Source organism: Taudactylus pleione, unplaced genomic scaffold (assembly GCF_031769625.1).
Source record: "Taudactylus pleione unplaced genomic scaffold, aTauple2 ptg000809l, whole genome shotgun sequence".
NCBI lineage: Eukaryota > Metazoa > Chordata > Amphibia > Anura > Myobatrachidae > Taudactylus > Taudactylus pleione.
The window spans coordinates 269,457-288,877 of NW_028285211.1; the positions used below are offsets into that span (position 1 = coordinate 269,457).

At 44.9% G+C, this 19,421-nt stretch overlaps 1 protein-coding gene across 1 annotated transcript in view; it reads right to left on the reverse strand.

Annotated features, from left to right (window-relative positions):
* LOC148474843 (cdc42 effector protein 2-like) overlaps window positions 1–18,366 on the reverse strand; it is a 39,034-nt gene extending 20,668 nt beyond the window's left edge. Inside the window, exon 1 of the mRNA XM_088458106.1 lies at window positions 18,283–18,366. The gene's annotated coding sequence lies outside the window, so the exon portion shown is untranslated. The remainder of the gene's footprint in view (window positions 1–18,282) is intronic.
* Window positions 18,367–19,421: the final 1,055 nt, after the last annotated feature.

Below are 19,421 nucleotides of genomic sequence, written 5' to 3' on the forward strand. Positions count from 1 at the left end.
TTTTTTACTTGTAATTTTTTTGCATAATAAATGGTCAAAGACAGATGTCACCTCCTGCTCCCTGATCTGGTCCTGGCCAGGCTTAATAGGGCATAGAGAAGTAAGTGACCATAGTGTTTCTCTAATCACGGCCCAGAGTGTGTCAGCATTTCCTAGCAGGAAGACGGTAGCATTACAGTATCAATCTCCTGTCTCCTACCCAGATCTCGCTGCCAAAAATGTGTCAGTGTGGGGGTGTGGCCCTCCATCTGTCAGTGCACCCCTCCTGGTACACTCTTACTGACTGCAGTAAGGTCAGGGGTGCAGGATAGGGAACAAATATTTGGGATCCTCTACCTCTCCTGGTAAACCTAAGTTAATGTTGTTAAATCAATATGCACGCATGCTACATATTGTTACACCTCCGTAATGTTATTGTTGATGATATCTAAACTCACTGCCTTAAATTTTACCCCTACATTAATGGCAACAAACCTGTGGCTCTCAATCACCTTGGATCTGCCAGTCATCTGAGGGCCCTATTTATTAACGGAGGTAAACACCAGCTGCATTTTTTGTTTAGTATCACTGTGATACAAACAAAAATTCCACTGGTATTTATCAATACTTACCCCTCAGACGTGGTCCAGTGAAGTCCTCCTTGTCGGCGAGGTCCTCCGCTCACCCGCTGGCAGCCTAACGCTGCCAGCGATGGGCTCCCATGTAATGCGCATGCGCGACAGTCCGCCTACGCATGTGCATGACACATTCACCCAGCGGGTCCCCATTTTTGCCATCAATGGGGGCCGCATCCCTCTCGCCATGGCGAGAATGATGCTGTGACAGACAGCCTTAATCTTAGATTACCGCTGTTTGTTAAATACAGAAAGGACGACATAAGCCGTTAGTGAATGCTAAATGGGTTATGCTTCATTAATAAATGGGGCCATGAGACTTAACTCAATAATATTCGGAGAACTACAGGTTGCCTATTGGGGCCCAAACTAGGGATGTGCAGGCTCGGTTTTACTCGGATTTACTCGGTTCTTATCGCCACTTTACCGCAAATTCCGATTTATTATATTGGCTATCCAAAACACATGATAGGCGACAGCCAATAAAATGCCGTTTAAAGATCCAAGTAAATCCGAGCAAAACCGAACCCGCTCCAAACACCAACAATCAATTTGCCTGATTCTGCGTTTTACCGACGATTTTGTAAAACAATTGGCAATGTATGGGGTCCACCGATCGCGGATTCCGACCAATAACTTATTGGAATTGGTGAATTAGGATTTCCAACATGTTGAATTTTGCCGATTTATGTTTACAAAAGCATCAGCAAAACGCAGTATCAGGCAGATTGATTGTTAATTTATGGGCCCCATTATGCAACCTGTGGTTCTCCAGATATTATTCACAAGTCTCAGATGGGCCCCATGAGCCTGCATTATGTAACATATAGGAGCTGAACCTACAGTGTTGCCAATTGTCCATAATTTATATAGATAGTACCAGATTCTACAGATTTAGGGGTCTATTTAACAAGCAGTGTTAGTAGACAGAGTGAAAAGTGATAAGGTACCAGCCAATCAGCTCCTAACTGCCATCTCACAGGCTGTGTTTGAAAAATGACAGTTGAGAGCTGATTGGCTGGCACCTTATCACTTTTCACTCTGTCTCCTAACACTGCTTAGTAAATAGATCCCTTGGTCACATTCTTATTCTGCATGTTTATAGTTCTGCATGTTTATAGTAAATTTATAGTTAAGAAAACGGCACTATTATGTGTACACCGGCCTAATGGTGAAGGGGTGAATGAGGCAATTGATGTCATTGCACAGTGAGAAGCCAGACCCTGATGGCGCAATTGGCATTATCAGGCTCAGCCCACAGAATCATGCCTTGGTGGAGCCTTGGTGGGGCACTGATTATGCATTATCCGTGCTGGGAGAGTGCTGGGCACGCCCCCATATTGATGTAAACGGGGGAAGCCGTTAGGTTCTGCCCTGTTTTCTCAAGGCTCCTCCCCTTTTCTCAAAGCCCCACCCCTTTTTGGCCACACACGCCTGCAGCACACGAACTGTCCCTCTTCGGGGGACCTAAAAGTTGTGAGGTATGGTGTACACTGTGTCTTCCTGTGCAGATAAGGTGACCCAATCTGGATGTTACTTATCAAGGATGGAAAGTGAAGTCGGCTCCTCCCTGGCAGCAGTAGCCGGAGGCTCGAGTTCACTCCTGAGTTAAGTGCAGTGTGCACTATGGGATAAACATCATGACGTCTCTCCCATAATTCAGAGAAGCAGCCAAGCGGAAAGGACGGCTGGATCAGGGCTTAAGGTAAGTATTGTGTTTTTTTTTGTGTAAGCAGCACCTGTACATGGGGCATTGGGGGTATTACCACAGGGGGCATTACTATTGGGGGCACTACTACAGGGGGCACTACTTAGGGAGCACTACGACAGGGGGCATTACTATTGGGGGCACTACTACAGCGTCATTACTATTGGGGGCATTACTACTGGGGGCACTACTACAGGGAGCACTGCTACAGGGGACATTACTATTGGGTGCATTACCACTGGGGCCATTACCACATGGGACACTACTACTGCGGGCACTACTACTGGTGGCATTACTACTGGGGGCATTACTAATGGGGGCAATGCATAGGGGGCACTGCATAAGGGGCACCACTCCTGGGGGCACTGCATATGGGGCACTACTACTGGGGGCTCTGCATAAGCGGCACTACCACTGTGGGCACTGTATAAGGGGCACTACCACTACTGGAGGCGCTGCATAAGGAGAACTACCACTGTGGGCACTGCATAGGGGGCACTACTGGGGGCACTGCATAAGGGACACTACTACTGGGGGCACTGCATAAGGGGCAGTGCATAAGGAGCACTACCACTGTGGGCACTGCATAAGGGACAGTGCATTAGGGGCACTACCATTGTGGACACTGCATAAGGGGCACTATCACTGTGGGCACTGCATAAGGGGCACTACCACTACTGGGGGCACTGCATAAGGGGCACCACTACTGGGGCACCACTACAATAGGCATTGCATAAAGGGCACTACTGCTGCGGGCATTATGTGTAAGGGGCACTACTACTGTGGGCATTGTATAAGGGGCACTACTACTGTGGGCATTATGTGTATTAGGGGCACTACTACTGTGGGCATTGTGTATAAGGGGCACAAATGTGGGCATTGTGTAAAAGGGGCACTGCTGTGTATCATAACATGAATAAGGGACACTACCATCTGGCGTAATGTGAATCAGGGGCACTATGGGCCTGATTCAGACCCGGTCGCTAGATGCTGATGCTCGCTCCCAGTGTATGCCAATTCAGCTAAGTGACGTCAAGGCAGGCGATTGCACGGCAAGGCATAAGCACGCCCCCCAAAATATGTCTTGGCGTGCGATCACTTTGTGTACGCAGACGCCCACCAGCCTGTCTTTAGCCGACCACTAGCGAACGTCATTTTCACGTCAAGGGTGGCCAAACTCGGTCCTCGAGATCTACCAACAGTTCACATTTTCCAGGTCACCCAGCAGGTGCACAGGTGTATTCATTACTCACTGACACATTTTGAAAGATCCACAGGTGGAGCTAATTATTTCACTTGTAATTCTGTGAGACCTGGAAAACGTGACCTGTTGGTAGCTCTCGAGGACTGAGGACCTCATTCAGAGTCGGTCGAAGCGGCCACACGTTCGTACGGAAAAAGAGGCCGGATATTCAAATGATTCCCACGCAAGTTGCGTCCCTAAGTTCGGATCGGTAGTTGGCCGACCAAGGGGAGGAAGCGGTCGGAAGACAAAAAAATACGCCCCCTTCTCGTACGCTTTGCACGTCATCTCCGGGCATATAAGGATTAATCGAGACCATCGGGAACCATCGGCACTGGTCGTAGAGCTTAAGGTTGACCATACCCTCTCTTAAGCTCTACGATCATGTCAGTGTAAAAACCTCCCATGTCACATGTGCCATGACGCTACTTTGTCAATTATGCACTCCCATAATCCGTATGCACGCCCATAAAATTTCTGATCGTAGCGGCTAGTTTGCGCACGCGCATTGGTGCGCTTCGACCGACTCTGAATGAGGTCCTGAGTTTGGCCACCCCTGTTCTAGATGATGCCAGATAAATGATAATTAGAATCGGATTGGTTGTTATGAGAAACATCTCCACTTTTAAAAATCTACACTTTAGTAAATATAACCCTAAAGGCTCATACACACTAGACCAGTTGTTCTCAAACTCGGTCCTCAGGACCCCACACAGTTCGTTCTTGCAGGTCACCCAGCAGGTGCACAGGTGTACTCATTACTCATTGACACATTTTAAAAGATCCACAGGTGAAACTCATTATTTCAATCGTGATTATGTCAGGAGACCTGGAAAACATGCACTGTTTGGGGTCCTGAGGACCGAGTTTGAGAACCTGTGCACTAGACGATGTGCTGTATGAACGATATTGGTGAAAGATTTCCCTTGAACTTTCTGTAGTGCAGGACAAACGATATTGAGTATACACACTGATAGCTATCTGTCAGTGAAGTCATCCTGCCACATCTCTGAACTAGGGATGTGCAGGCTCGGATAGGTTCGAGTTTGCACGTGGAGTTCGGATTTTTCCCTCCAAAAAAACGGAACTCAGAACGAGGCAAAACGTCATCTTACATGGACGAACATCATCATTCCTGGTCTTTTGTCGAGGAATGATGATGTTCGTCCATGTAAGATGACGTTTTGCCTCGTTCTGAGTTCCGTTTTTTTGGAGGGAAAAATCCGAACTCCACGTGCAAACTCGAACCTATCCGAGCCTGCACATCCCTACTCTGAACAGGCAATTCTTGATGATATCGTCAGATTGGCCTGCATGTACGGACGGCCAAAGACATCGTTACCAACCTGCGGGAGCGCGCAACATTAGTCGTTCACTGTAAACACACTGAACAATATATCGTTGAACTATATCATTATCGTGCATATCGTTCATAAAGATCGTCTAGTGTGTATGCGGCTTTTACGCTCGCAGGATGTCTCCGAGAGATCAGCTTTCAGAATCCTGCCTGTTTCCCCAGTGATTGGGTGGCCCTGGGGCACGATGATACGATTGGCAGTGAGTCGTGTGATCATGGCCCCAACACTGACGCCAAATGGCAGGAATAGCGGCAATGAGCAGCGTGGGGGTGGGGCTATGATGACGCGATTTGCAGCCCCTCACACCAGTACGCCCCCTCCAGGATCTCAATAAAAATGTTGGTATCTTCCATAGACAATGAGACATTTTACATGATCTAGGATCTTACTATATCAGTGTAGACTAGACATACAACTTGAGTCTCTGACCATATAGTGCCACACTGACCACTCAGATTTAATATTGTTCTATTACTACATATTACTGGTATTATGTTTATTGCAATATGTCAATGAATCTAGCACATAGCACAGTCTGGTGGGTTATCTGCATCAAGTAATGAGAATGTGATGAGTGAGGTGGCAGTGAAAGGGTTATAGTTCCTGCACTCCTCCATCTGCTGCATCCTCTGTAAGGGGCCTTGGGGGGGAGCTCCGAGGGGGTCCGAGGTGAGAGTTCACCCATTTCTCACAGTCTAAATTCCCTGGATCCAGTGTTCCCATTAACCCTTGCCACTAGAAGCTCCCCAGAAGGGAGACACAACAGCCAGAGCCTTATGTGAGGATTGTCAGGTTCCCCAGGAGAGCGGTGGTACCAGTTCCTCCCAGCTCCTTCCTGATATGCTGTTAAATTCCTGTAGTTCTTGTCTCCTAGGAAGCAGGAAGTGTTTGTTTTACATGCCTTTATATTAGGGCGCCTTGTACTGTAAAAGAGTCCTTTCTTGCTAGTTCTGTGAGACCTCCCCATGATTGTGAAACAGAGAACACTCATAAGTTTGCTCATCCGCCCCAAGCCCTCTTTGTAGTAAAGGATTTTATTCTTGTCTGATAGAATCATCTTCTGAGTTACAGATTTGCAATAGCCAAAACCAGATTTCCGAAGGCTCATTTCGGAGCCCGTCTCCCTGCATGTCCCGGATAATACATCCGGCAGATAGGATCGCATTTTGCAATGCGATCAGGGGCGGTACTGCATGCCCTGATCGCATTGCAAAATGCGATCATTAATAAATGGGCCCCTAAGTGTTCTCAGTCCTACCCTTTTCACAATGTAATTCTGCGAATCGTGACATTGCATCATGAGGTTGGGGTGGTGATGATGAATTTCGCAATGCCGTACTGCTGCCCCTCCCACCTGGACCTCCCACTCACTGGATCTCCCAGCGCACAGAAAGAAATGCTGGTTACACACTGGGCGATATATCGTGCGTACAGCCGACGAACAATATATTGTCCCGACCACCTGGCAGTGTGTACATGCTACAACAACATCTTTCACAGATATGACAGATATATCATTGGCATCTGCCTGTGTGTACACTGTGTGTCAACCTATATGCTGGCCACAGGAACCAGTGACAATAACTGGATCTTCTGCCAGACATCTTACAGCCGATTGGCAAGTGGGTATGCACAATTGCACATATCATTTGTGCATAACCATTACCAAATCATCGGATCAGGTCGGCCAGTCTGTCAGATGGTCGATCCATCGTTGCAGTGTATAGTTAAGCGTTTCATACTTGCCAACAGACCTGATTTCTGTGGACAGTCCCAATTTCTGTAGACCAAAGGAACACAATTAACCAGGAAAGTGGGGTTCTCCCTACAGAAACAGGTTTGGTTTGGGAGAACCAGGGGCATGGCTTAGGTGGATCGGGTATGGCTTAGAGTACACTGAAGGATGATTGCAATGTGCTGATAACATGTGGCAGGATTTTGCTTTACTCAATATCGTCTATTAATGGATTTACTACTAAGTAAAGGAAAGCATTGTAACAACCAATATCTAAGGAGATAAAATTTTGAGCTGATGATGTCAAGTACTCTCTTGACATTTATGCATTACAGTTACGTTTACAAAAAGAATCCCTCGATTTCTCTCCCTTTGTGTGTTGTAATGTTTATCTTATTTGTATTCATCAATATAATTGCTTTCACTTTGGTAGTGGATTGGAGCTTTAAATACAGGAATGTAACACTACTATAGGGGGAAATCAATTAAATACAATGTTGAATAGCGCTGGGATTGAGTGCCTGGAGCTATTCAATTGGCCGCACTGTAAAGCCGCGATTAGAGGATGGTGCCCTCCTGAGGTGAAAGCAATACTAGTTGTGGGATTACCCCACGCGCTATCAGCATCGTTACCGACACTTAAGTCAGAGAATGCCGTTTACAGCATTTAAACCCCTGGCATTAGGCACCATAAACTGCATCTCCCGACTTAATTACCTGACGCGATGCAGACAATTGAATAGCTCTGGCCACTCATTCCCGGTGCTATTCAACACCGCATTTAATTAAATTATGCCATTATGGTATTATACATATACAACAAACAATAGATTTATTTGCCTTAATAACTTTGGAGATAGGACATTGTTGCTTGAATATTGTTTATTAAAACTTCTGTACTATTGGGGCAACTTTATTCAGACTGGGTCTTTCACTCCTTTGCACATTTGCAGGGGGTCTATGATCTCTCACATACAGCCTTTTACTGGTATCTTCTGCTTCAACATGATGTGAGTGCCCAGTTCGGGAGTGATATAGATCCCTTTGCAATTCCCCTTTAAAGACTGTGCTTCTTCGTTTAGGCCCTAAGAAGCAGGTCTCCTTTTTGTCCACCGACCTCAATTCCCCCGATACTCAGTCACCTGATGTTCTCCTCCCTTCATATTGAAGTAAATCAGTCACAGGTTCTTGGATCACCTACAGATACCAGTCCGTGTGTCCGTTACCAGCAAGTCCATTATTATATTCCACATAGGGTATATCGCTCTCCTCTGTCAATATTTAAAATGGGTCTTCCTCTAAATTACCTAAATGTGGGACCTCAGAAGCTGGATTTTGGCATTTTCTATTGGCTAACCCGTTGTCCTTGATTTCTGGACTAATATTAAAATTACCGTTCCGATGCTTCCATCGCTGGATGCTAAGATCTGCTTATTTGGCCTTGGAGTTGGACTGGACTGGTTTGGACTGGTTTGCTCCAGAGCCCTTGGATATTTTTAAGTGGAGAGTTCTTGTTAATGAGGTTTCTAACCAAGAACGCTATTATTTATACACACATAGACATGCTCAGTATCATAAGATATGGGAATTATTGGTAGGGAGCCCCATCGGGTCTTTTGTTTTTACGCCTTTATGTTACACACATTATGTTCTTCTGTTCTCCAACACATTCTTTCCATATCAATGTTGAACCGTTATCTCATCTGTTTGTGTCCATGGGCTTTTATTTCTCTGCTGAGGCCTGATTTATACTGGGTCTCATTAGCTGTCCCTATATACTTGGTGGTCTTATATATTTTGAAGGGTTATTTTTTGTACTGGCGGTATTTACCATTTGTGTTATTATTTCCTTTTGTTTTATTGTTTTGTTTACCTTTTCTCTTTAAAACAAAAGTCTAAATAAATATTACGTGATTTAAAAAAAAAACTTCTATACTATGCACAGCCCCTTAATTTTGTGTCTAATATCAAGATATTATTGACTTGACTCTTGTAACAATAGACTTAAGACTAATGGCTATGAACTAACTTTACTTTTATTTCTACAATCTCTACTTACAGGAATCCATTGTTTCTATATAAATTAGAAAGGTTATGTCATATTTAAAAACATTATTTAATTTCACATGTAAGAGTGCCCCTAACAAAGAGTCTACTTTTCCGTCCCACCGTAATATTCTGATATGTGCTATTGGGAATGCTGGCAGGTAAACTGTACGTGAGGGGGTGAACTGCATTGCCAAGCATATTCCGAACTTTGCTAAGGGTTCTGATGATTAAATATACACCCACAAATAACTGCTAAACCTGTGTGCCTATAATCTATCAGTGGCAAACGCAGGATTTCGAAAGGGGGGTTTCCAAATAATTGGTTACAGAACCAATAACAAAGAAGTCTAACCAGAATAAGCCTGCAACATACACTTTACTGTGTACTGTACTTCAAGTGTTTTAATATAAATAACAAGAAATAATATAAATAACAAGAAATAATATAAATAACAAGAAATAATATAAATAACAAGGCATCTGGGCATAAAACTTGACTTATGCCATTGATCAGCTTTTTCTAATCAGAATAAGTACCCGATTTTTAATAATAATACGAAATAAACGTGTATTCCCATTGTTACCCAGTCACTCTATCTCTGCTCTGTGACTTCACTAGAGCTAAATTCTATACTGGATTCCTAGTCAGAACGCATCCACACCTCCTTAGCATAATAAAGCCTTTTAGACTGAAACCACCAACACCCCCCCCAATTGACTGAATGGGGTTCCTTGTTTACCTGATACTGTCAATCAGGAATGCTTAAGAAAATGCATTTTATAGTATATTAGTGATTGAAGTACGGTAGTGCTGTGCACAGGGAAACATGTACTGGCATAAAAGACGCACTTAAAGGTGTGCTACCACATACAATCCTCCCATCCTCTACAGACACATACATACACACTGACGCAGACACACACACTGACACAAACACACATAGCTCTGAGCCTCACCTAAAAATGAATGCAGTCCCCCGGCACCGGGCGCTCGAGACACCGACGGTGCAACAGTGCGCCACTGCAGAATCAGTGTGGAGACAGTGTCACTGGCCGCTCGCCCAGCCAGCTGCTCTGTCTCAAAACCCGGGAGAAAATCCTCAGAGGAGCTGCGCGCTAACGCTGTAGCTCCCCCTACATTCAGGCAGAGGAAAGTCCCTGAGCTCCTCCATTAAAAAAAATACAAAAATCAATCAGTGGGCAGGGGGGGTTTCTAGGTACTCGGACACCCCCTGCATGCGCGCCTGATCTATTGTATTTAAAGTTTTCACAGTTCCAAAAATGTTGACATAACAGAATAAAAAAAAAATAAAAATAGAAAATAGCATAGAAAAGATGAAATTATTATATTCCACCACCCATACATAGGGGTCTATTTACTAAGCCTTGGATGGAGATAAATTAGACGGAGATAAGGTACCAGCCAATCAGCTCCTAACTGTCATTTTACAAACACAGCATGTGACATGATAGTTAGGAGCTGATTGGCTGGTACTTTATTTCCGTCGACTTTATCTCCATACACGGCTTAGTAAATAGACCCCATAGAAACTAAAGTAGAAGCAAACCCACACAAAAGAAACATGTTTCAACACTCCATTAAAAATTCTTTATGAATATCTATGGACAGGACAATCCCCCCAAAAATACACAAGAAATATGAGGCACTATATGAGAATTGCGTCATTTTATAATTGCTCCTACCTACAGACCCTCAATTTGTGACATTAAGCTGCAACGGGGGTGTAGTCTAACTACGTGTAGATCACAGCCCCCCCCCCCCCCCCGAGTCAGCGCCGTAACTAGGGTAGTGTGACCAGTGCCATGGCACAGGGCACCGCAGGGCAGGGGGCGCTGTTTGGGCCTGTCAGTTATACTGTTTTTAATCATTCTCACTTGTAGCTTTCTCTCCTTTTATCCCCAGTATCTTCTGGCCTCCCCTATCTCTTCCCTGGCCCTTCCCCATGAGGCCATGGCCCATTTTCAGGTGCATTATCTTATGTCCCTATTTAAAAAATGGGGGGGCACCAATGCTCTCTCTGGCACAGGGCACCAAAAAGTCTAGTTACAGTTCTGCCCAGAGTGATCGCCTGCATCCCCTTTCCAAGCTTTTACCAGAGGATAAAAAAATGCTATAGATGTGGGACAATCTTCACAATATATAGCAGTAAGCAACAAGTAACCTATCACTATGATATAGAAAAGGCTCATAAAAGATACCGTGGATTTCATCCAGAAAACAGAACAAGAGAACTGATACTAAATGTCTCCATACTTAGCGCAGACACTGAGATGCTGCATGTACATCGCATGGAACTAGAGCAATAGTAATTTTCAGTATAAATATACAGAATACAATTGGAAACTAACATTTAAATGCAGCATTCAGAACAAGAGAAGTAGTAATGTGCAATTGTCCATAGACTCCATACACACAGAATATCAGCAGAGGATTACCTCAAACACACAGAAGAATAAAGAATATTATATATAATAATATACTGTTAATTACTCTTAATTTTAAGATCACAAATCACACACACTTAAATTAAATTACCTAGGCTAGGTCACAAAGCACCCAAAGCTTCTCCCAAGGGACCCCTGTGGAAATACTTTGTAGGGTGAGGCTGTGGTTACAATGTAGGTATGCACAGACCAGCACACAGCCGGACCCTGCAACTGTTATTACAACACTGCTGAACGCCATGAGAGGAATTCTACTGCCTGTACCCTCTGAATGTAAAGGGGTGGGCATCATACATAACAGCCAGCTGTTTCCTGGGCACTCTGGGGTAAGGGGTTTGTGAGAAGAATGTTATACAAAAAGTAAGTAAATATACTTTCCCATTTGAGTGGTCTCTTAAAGACTTTCTTCCCTCAAGAGGTTTGGCTTTAAATGAACTTTCACTGGAAATCTAAGTTCTAACATTTCATCTATGTAAGGTGATAGCTTTCGGATGAATCCTACTCTACATACAATGTAACTGTTCTTCAGTTTAACAAGTTAATTCAAGTTCTCCACTAATTTAACTTTATAAAAGCATCAACTGTGTTTTTTTAAATAAAGTAACTGTTACTGAATTTTGGTTTGTGAATGAATCCATGTCACCGTAAGTGACTAACGAGTGTCCTATAAGTGGAGAGCATCAGGGAGCAGCGCTATCAGAATGATAATGGGGTACATAGTATCACAGAGCAGTATATGTGCGAGAGGAGTACGTGGATCCTGGTGCAGATGTGCTGATTACATCCTCTCTACGCCTTATTCAGAGTTGGACACAAACGTAGTCGCAGAACATATGCAAGTCAGCAACCACGACTCCCTCCACTTGCACGTACCTGTGTTAAATGTGCAATGCTAAAAGTACACAATGTATACACATAATATTAAAGCACAACTGGGTTACCAAATAAGTGGTTTGGAGCAATCTGCAGGCAGACACAATCACATCTTTTAGGCTGCCATTTTGGTCGCACTTTATAGCAACATACCCACACCCTTAGCCGGCCCTGTGCAGCAGGGAGACGCTGGACTGGAGAGGCACCGGGGTCAGTGCCTTCTCCATTTGTCGTGCACCTGTTGAGATTTTGTTACCAGCGGGTGCCCGGCAGCTCCTTCCCTGCACCTGGAGGCTGGAGCTCACTCCTGAGCTCCGCCTTCCGGCTCCCGCAGTGTGCAAAGCATTGTCTGTCCCATAGTGCCAAGCGCAAGGAGCTGTCTTACAGCGGCGGGTGCAGGAGCAGGACTTCTGGTAAGTACAATGTTGTTTGACTGTGTATCATTATGTATAAAGGGCACTACTACTGTGGGCATTGAATAAAGGGCACTACTACTGTGGGCATTACATAAGGCACACTACTACTATGGGCATTGCACAAGGGGCACTACTACTGTGGGCATTGCATAAGGGGCCCTACTACTGCGGGCATTGTATAACGGACACTACTACTGTGGGCATTGTATAAGGGGCACTACTACTGTGGGCATTGAATAAGGGGCACTACTACTGTGGGCATAATGTGTAAGGAGCGCTAGTACTGTGGGCATTGCATGTAAAGGGCACTACTACTGTGGGCATTGTGTGTAAAGAGCACTACTACTGTGGGCATTGTGTGTACAGAGCACTACTACTGTGGGCATTGTGTATAAGGGGCACTACTGTGGGCATTGTGTATAAGGGGCACTACTGTGGGCATTGTGTATAAGGGGCACTACTGTGGGCAATGTGTATAAGGGTCACTACTGTGTGGCTTAACGTGAATAAGGGGCACTACTGTGTGTTGTAACGTGAATAAGGGGCACTACTATGTAGTGAAATGTGGATGAGGGGCATTATGTGCTGTGTAATCTTAAGATTGTGCTACTTTGCTGTGTCATTTGAATTGAGGGACTATTGTGAGACCACGCCCCTTTTGCAGTGACCACCGAAGGTGCACACTGCCCCTTTATAAAAACTTTATACACCCTAGCACTGACCCTGCCAATACTATACTCTGGCCAATGAGATAGAACCCCTTCCGTTTCTTTATGATGACGTCATCAACCAGTGTCCAACATCATCCCTACCATCCAAGTGGTTATAGAGGGGTAATATATTCTTGTGGAGAGCGAAGCGAGCCACATAGCCCGGAGCGTGGCGCACAAAGCGAGCCCGCAAGGGGCCAACTTTCTTATTTTCCTGGAAAGTGTGGGCAGAAACATCTACTTGCGTCCTCACTCACGTCACTTCCCGGTATGGCTACTCTTATACTCTTCCATGTGTAAATGTCTCCTTGCCATGCCCACAAGTCCACTCCAACTACTAGTCGTACAGCGCCGCAAGTCTAACCATAGAAAAATAGCCGCACAAAACAATGTGAAGCCAAAAGAAAAGCTGCAACTTGCGTGTACATCCCTTTGGGCCTGAGTCAGAGCGATTTGCTATGACAATGTTTTCGCAGTGGAATAATTATCAGCTATCAGCACATACTCAAGGTACATTACTGTACTCGCTCGCAACGACTACTCGCAGTGTGATTCACAGTCAGGGAGTGTTTGGAGGAGGTAACGGGGAGCGGCAGCAAAGATACAGGCGTGTCGCAACCGTTTTGGGTGCGTGTCACATCCTGCGTCTGCGATTCCGTTTCCAAGAAAATGTCTCCAGAGTCTCAGCTCCCACAGCCATTCTGCGAGACCATAGAGTTACTCAGAAGAACTGCAATAATGGAATGGTCTGCGATAGATGGTGCATCTTCGTACAGGGATACTTGGGTTTGAAAAGTCACAATTGGGCGTCTCAATACATATCCCGGCCTCATTTGCATATTTTCACATATCCAACTCTGACCCTAAGTGCTTATGTCCACGATCAAATGACTTTTACCCAATACATTATCTTATCTTAAGATCTCCTTGTACCCTTTGCAGCCCCGAGCACATGTAACCAGGATTGTTGTCGTGTCTTGCATGGCCTTGGATTCCGGCAGCCTGTGTACATCTTGGAAGGAGTTGTATCCAGAGAACAGCTTTGTTTTGTAACCCGGGACAGCAAAACGAAACAGCTCTGTCTGATCACACACAATAATCACATGAAAGAAAAGCACAAAAGCAAGATACAAAGATGAGGCAGTGTAATGTAAAGCCACAGGAGTGCATGTTACAGCCAATGAAAGTATTGTGAATGTGGGAAAAACGTACTGGCCCCGAGTATTGGGATCCATCCAGGTGGTGCAGACACATCTCAGACATGACATCACTAACAGCTCATAGTGTGCAGCTGCCCCATCACTGCAGGTTATAAATGAGTCATATATACAGTATGTGAGCATGTCTGTATTTCTGTATATATGTATGTATGTGTGTGTGTGTATATATATTATTTTTTTTACACACCGATCAGCCATAAAATTCATTATTTTGTTACAATGGCATCTGTCAAAGGGTTGGGATAAATTAGGCAACAATGGGGAGATGTATTAACCGCCGAAGCGGCATCAGCGCACGTTATGTTCGCTGATACCACTTCTCCCCCATGTATGATTGGGGGGCTGGGCGGTTAATGACAGGGGCGCTATGTGCCCCTGTCATTATCGGCGCTGTATCTACAAGGCAGGGTTATGTATGAACGGTCAGTTCGCATGACCGTTCTGCTTACTGCAGCTGTCACTATAGACAGCTGCAGTCTGACGGTGCCCTATCCCCACAGCAGGGCCAGCGCTGACCCTGCTGCGGGGGGCGGCCAGCTCCAGGGCTGCACGTGGGATCTCGCAATGCTTGCAAGATCTTGTGCATGCTCAGTGGAGCCAGCCGGGACTGAGACACCGCGCATCAGCCTAAAGCTGTGATGTGTACTCAGGCAGGGATCGTTGGAGGGGGCAGTTATCACTCCCCCGCTCCAGCCGATGAGATGTTAATACATCTCATCGTTAGTGCTTCCGGCTTCGCCTCAGTAAAGACGCGAAGCAGGAAACATTAAAACGGCACGTTAAGTGCCGGTATAATACATCTGCCTCCAAGTGAGCAGCCAGTTCTTGAAATTGATGTGCTGGAAGCAGGAAAAATAGGCAAGCGTAAGGATCTGAGCAACTTTGAAAATCAGTGGCGCAGAGGATGGTGTGGGGAAGCGGGTACTACTTAGCCGGGTCAGTGACCGCTCCCACTGTCTTATAGCAGCACAGTCGCAGAAGCACATAGGACAGTGAGAGAGTGGAGACCAAGCGGACCCCTGTTCACCACCGAAAATGTATACAATGGGCAAGTGAGCATCAGAACTGCACCATGGAGCAATGGAAGAAGGTGGCCTAGTCTAATTAATCACGTTTTCTTTTACATTATGTGGACTGCCGGGTGCATGTGCTTCGTTTCCCTGGGGAAAGATGGCTCCAATATGCACTATGGGAAGAAGGCAAGCTGGCGGAGGCAATGTGATGCTCTGGGCAATGTTGGAAAACCTTGGGTCCTGGCATTCATGTGGATGCTGCTTTGACATGTACCACCTACCTAAACATTGTTGCAGACCAAGCATACCCCTTCATGGCAGCGGTATACCCTGATGGCAGTGACATTGGCTTCCTTCAGCAGGATAATGTACCCTACCACACTGCAAAAAATTTTCAGGAATGGTTTGAGGAACAAAGAAACTTGGCCTCCAAATTCCCCAGATCTCAATCCGATCGAGCATCTGTGGGATGTGCTGGAAAAATAGTCCAAGCTATGGAGGCCCCATCTCGCTACTTACAGGACTTAAAGGATCTGCTGCTAAGGTCTTGGTGCCAGATACCACAGGACACCTTCAGAGGTCTTGTGGAATCCATGCCTTGATGGGTCAGAGCTGTTTTGGCGACGTGGGTGGGGACCTATACAATATTATGGCAGAAAATCAGGCGGCCCTCCCGGAAAAGTGGGCAAGTCTCTTGGATCCGGCCGCCACCTGCTTACCACGTGAAGTAGGCGTCTGGGACGGCAGATGACGTGATTCGGGCTGAACAGCTTCATCATAGAACCACCCACCGCTGTACAATTCCAGTTATCACTGCATTGTATAGTGGGGAAGTGGCCGCGATGATGCGTTCGCGCAACCATGCCCCCCACACTGCCCCCTATGCTGCACCACTTCCCCTGTGGCTCCCCCCCCCCCTCGCTGTGCCGACCTGTCAGCCAGAAAGTCATCAACTATATATTAGGCAAGTGCTTATGGATGTTATGGATGATCAGTGTATATAGTACACATACAGTATATACAGATTTGTCCTCATACATCAATTTTTATTGCGCCATACGGTGCGGTACAGCCTACAAGGAACGCAATGTACTACTTTTATTGCAAAGGAATTGGTAATAATTGTGTATAAAGTCACAGATTAAGTATAACGAAATGTGGAGCAACTTAATCTCAAGGTCTATCTATCTACTAGTTCTTCTAAAATTCTGGCATCCACCAATTCAAATAAACAATATCCTGGGTGCCGTCCTGAAACTGATCCTACTACTGAGACACATAGAGACATGAAACTGTTTCATCCCTATTTGAGCCAGTGACTAAATGTTTGCCCTATATTTACAATATGTGCATAAAAACTATTATTAATAGAGAAGAATTAAAGGATGAAGTGCCAAGTTAGCAGACCGATGCCCCTTTTACCCTGCCATGCCACAGCCTTTCCACAAACCTGAACCTAATTACAATCCCAGGAAATATCTGTATGCTGTGATATACGGAATGCATTATGTGACCAGGTCAATTTTACCTGGTACAATAAGACGATACTAGATGGCACATTATGTAAGAGCAACCACACGGAATTACTGGCAGTAATATACAATAGCTAGTCGCTGAGTTTAATGCATTATTATAGAACGTACAGTATAACTGAATATTGGTGTAACTACCAATAACAAAAGTTGAACAAATGAAACAAACTATTCAGAATGCAGCGTAATGCAGAAACATACCATAAAGTTAAATTGAGGCAGATATATCAATCCCATCTAGTCTGCCAATCTCACTTATTAATGGTTTAGGGGAGACCTGTGTATTAGTTTCCCATACATATTAGTTTTGTGATCACATTCTGCTGGGAGTTTGATCCAAGCAGCTGCTACTCTTTCAGGATAATATTATTTTCTATCACTACAGCTAACCCACTCCCTCAGCTGGACAGAGGACTTCTCCTATATGGAGACCACATGTGTAACCGCATGACAACTCTCCCTAGCCTCCTGGACATAAGTGAGATTTCATATGCCCCAGCCCTCACGTCAGGACAGAGCAAAAAGCTCACATCCCGCATAGTAACATTCATGTAACTATCTCAGATTGCATTCATGAGTTGTGTGTATGGCACATTCAAAGAGAGTGACTGACAATGACCAAAGAGCTTGCAATTAATCATACTCCGTTTGATGTTACAGTCATCTCATCACAATCCTTGATTTATTACAGAGACAAGGACAAGTTCAGAAACACTAACTACCCTCCTTCTACACACATCAACTGTACATACATTTCCAAAAACATTGTATGCTGCAAAGAATGTATACACAAGCTTACGTAATAGTATAATGTATCCTTTTTTATTTTTAAAAATCCACACATTTAGTTTCAATATTTATAATTTCAATATTAATTATTATCACCTTTTCTAGAATTCTTGTATAATAATTGAGCCTTTTTCAAGATTGCTGTGTACAGGTAATATCACCTATATCTGAAAACCTTGTGTAGTTATCCTATTCTGAAACAATGTACGATTATATAACCCCTATCTAGAAACAAGGAATAATTGATACAGCCCATTTCTACTGAACAATGGTAACTTAGCCATTTTTAGAAACATTCTATAGACTCTTTCTAGAAACATGATACCTTATAGGCTATAGAACATGAAGAAATATATAGTCCTTTTCTATCAACACCAGTGTATAATGTGATGCTCCTTTCTGTAAATCCTGCTATAAATATATATCTCTCTATATACTGTATATATGTACAGTATGTAGCCTCTCTCTATAAAGCACAATGTGAGAGCATTGGGGTTAGCACTGGCCTACATTGGGGGTAGTGGGAGACAAGTGAGGGGGTCCAGGGTGATATTACCTGTGTGATGTTCCTCAGACAGGCAGACACATCAGGTAGTGGAGTATGACATAGACCTGTATAATCCTCTCCTCCTTGTCAGGCACAGAGCAGTCTCAGATATGTGAGTCATTCAGTACTGAGCACAGAGCAAAGGCGGAGCCAGAACACATTCACCTTCCCCTACCCTGACTGTGCAATCCCTACAGACCCTGACTCTGCCTCATACTAGTGTAACCCCTCAATGGCTGGACATACAGTGCCCTTAACTAGAAATGTATATAATATGCTGGACATCTGCTCACTGGTCATTATTATCAGGACAGGATCACATAGCACTGGGTCTCTGTATCTAATATAGAGAGTTGAGATCCCCTGACTGGTCATTATTATCAGGACGGGATCAGACAGTGCTGGGTCTCTGTATCTAATATAGAGAGATCTCCTGACTGATCATTATTATCAGGACAGGATCAGACAGTGCTGGGTCTCTGTATCTAATATAGAGAGATCTCCTGACTGGTCATTATTATCAGGACAGGATCAGACAGCGCTGGGTCTATGTATCTAATATAGACAGATCTTCTGACTGGTCATTATTATCAGGGCAGGATCAGACAGTGCTGGGTCTCTGTATCTAATATAGAGAGATCTTCTGACTGGTCATTATTATCAGGACAGGATCAGACAGTTCTGGGTCTCTGTATATATTATAAAAAGATCTCCTGATAGGTAATTATTATCAGAACAGGATCAGACTGTGAATAACGTCATCATGGCCCCGCCCCCTGCTTCGCAATGCCGTTAATCTCGCCACTGTGAAGAAGGGGCGGGGCCACAATGACGCAATTGCACGGTCAGGCCCATGCTCCGCCCCCAATGCTGCATCATCACCACATAATAACCCCTTTCTGCCGCGGCACGTACCCCCCCCCCCCGCTGTGGAAGCTTGACAGCTGCCTCCCGGGAGGAGGGAGCTGAAAGTCGGTAAGTATGGCTTAGTGCCAGAATCTACTGTGTATGCTGACAGCAATACTGTGCATGCGCGAAAATGGCCGCCGATATTTTCCCCGGGATAATTAGGGTAAGGAACTACCGGGGGAGAGTTAGGTTCAGGCACCAAGGGGGAGGGTTAGGGTGGTTATGGTACGGGGTAGAGA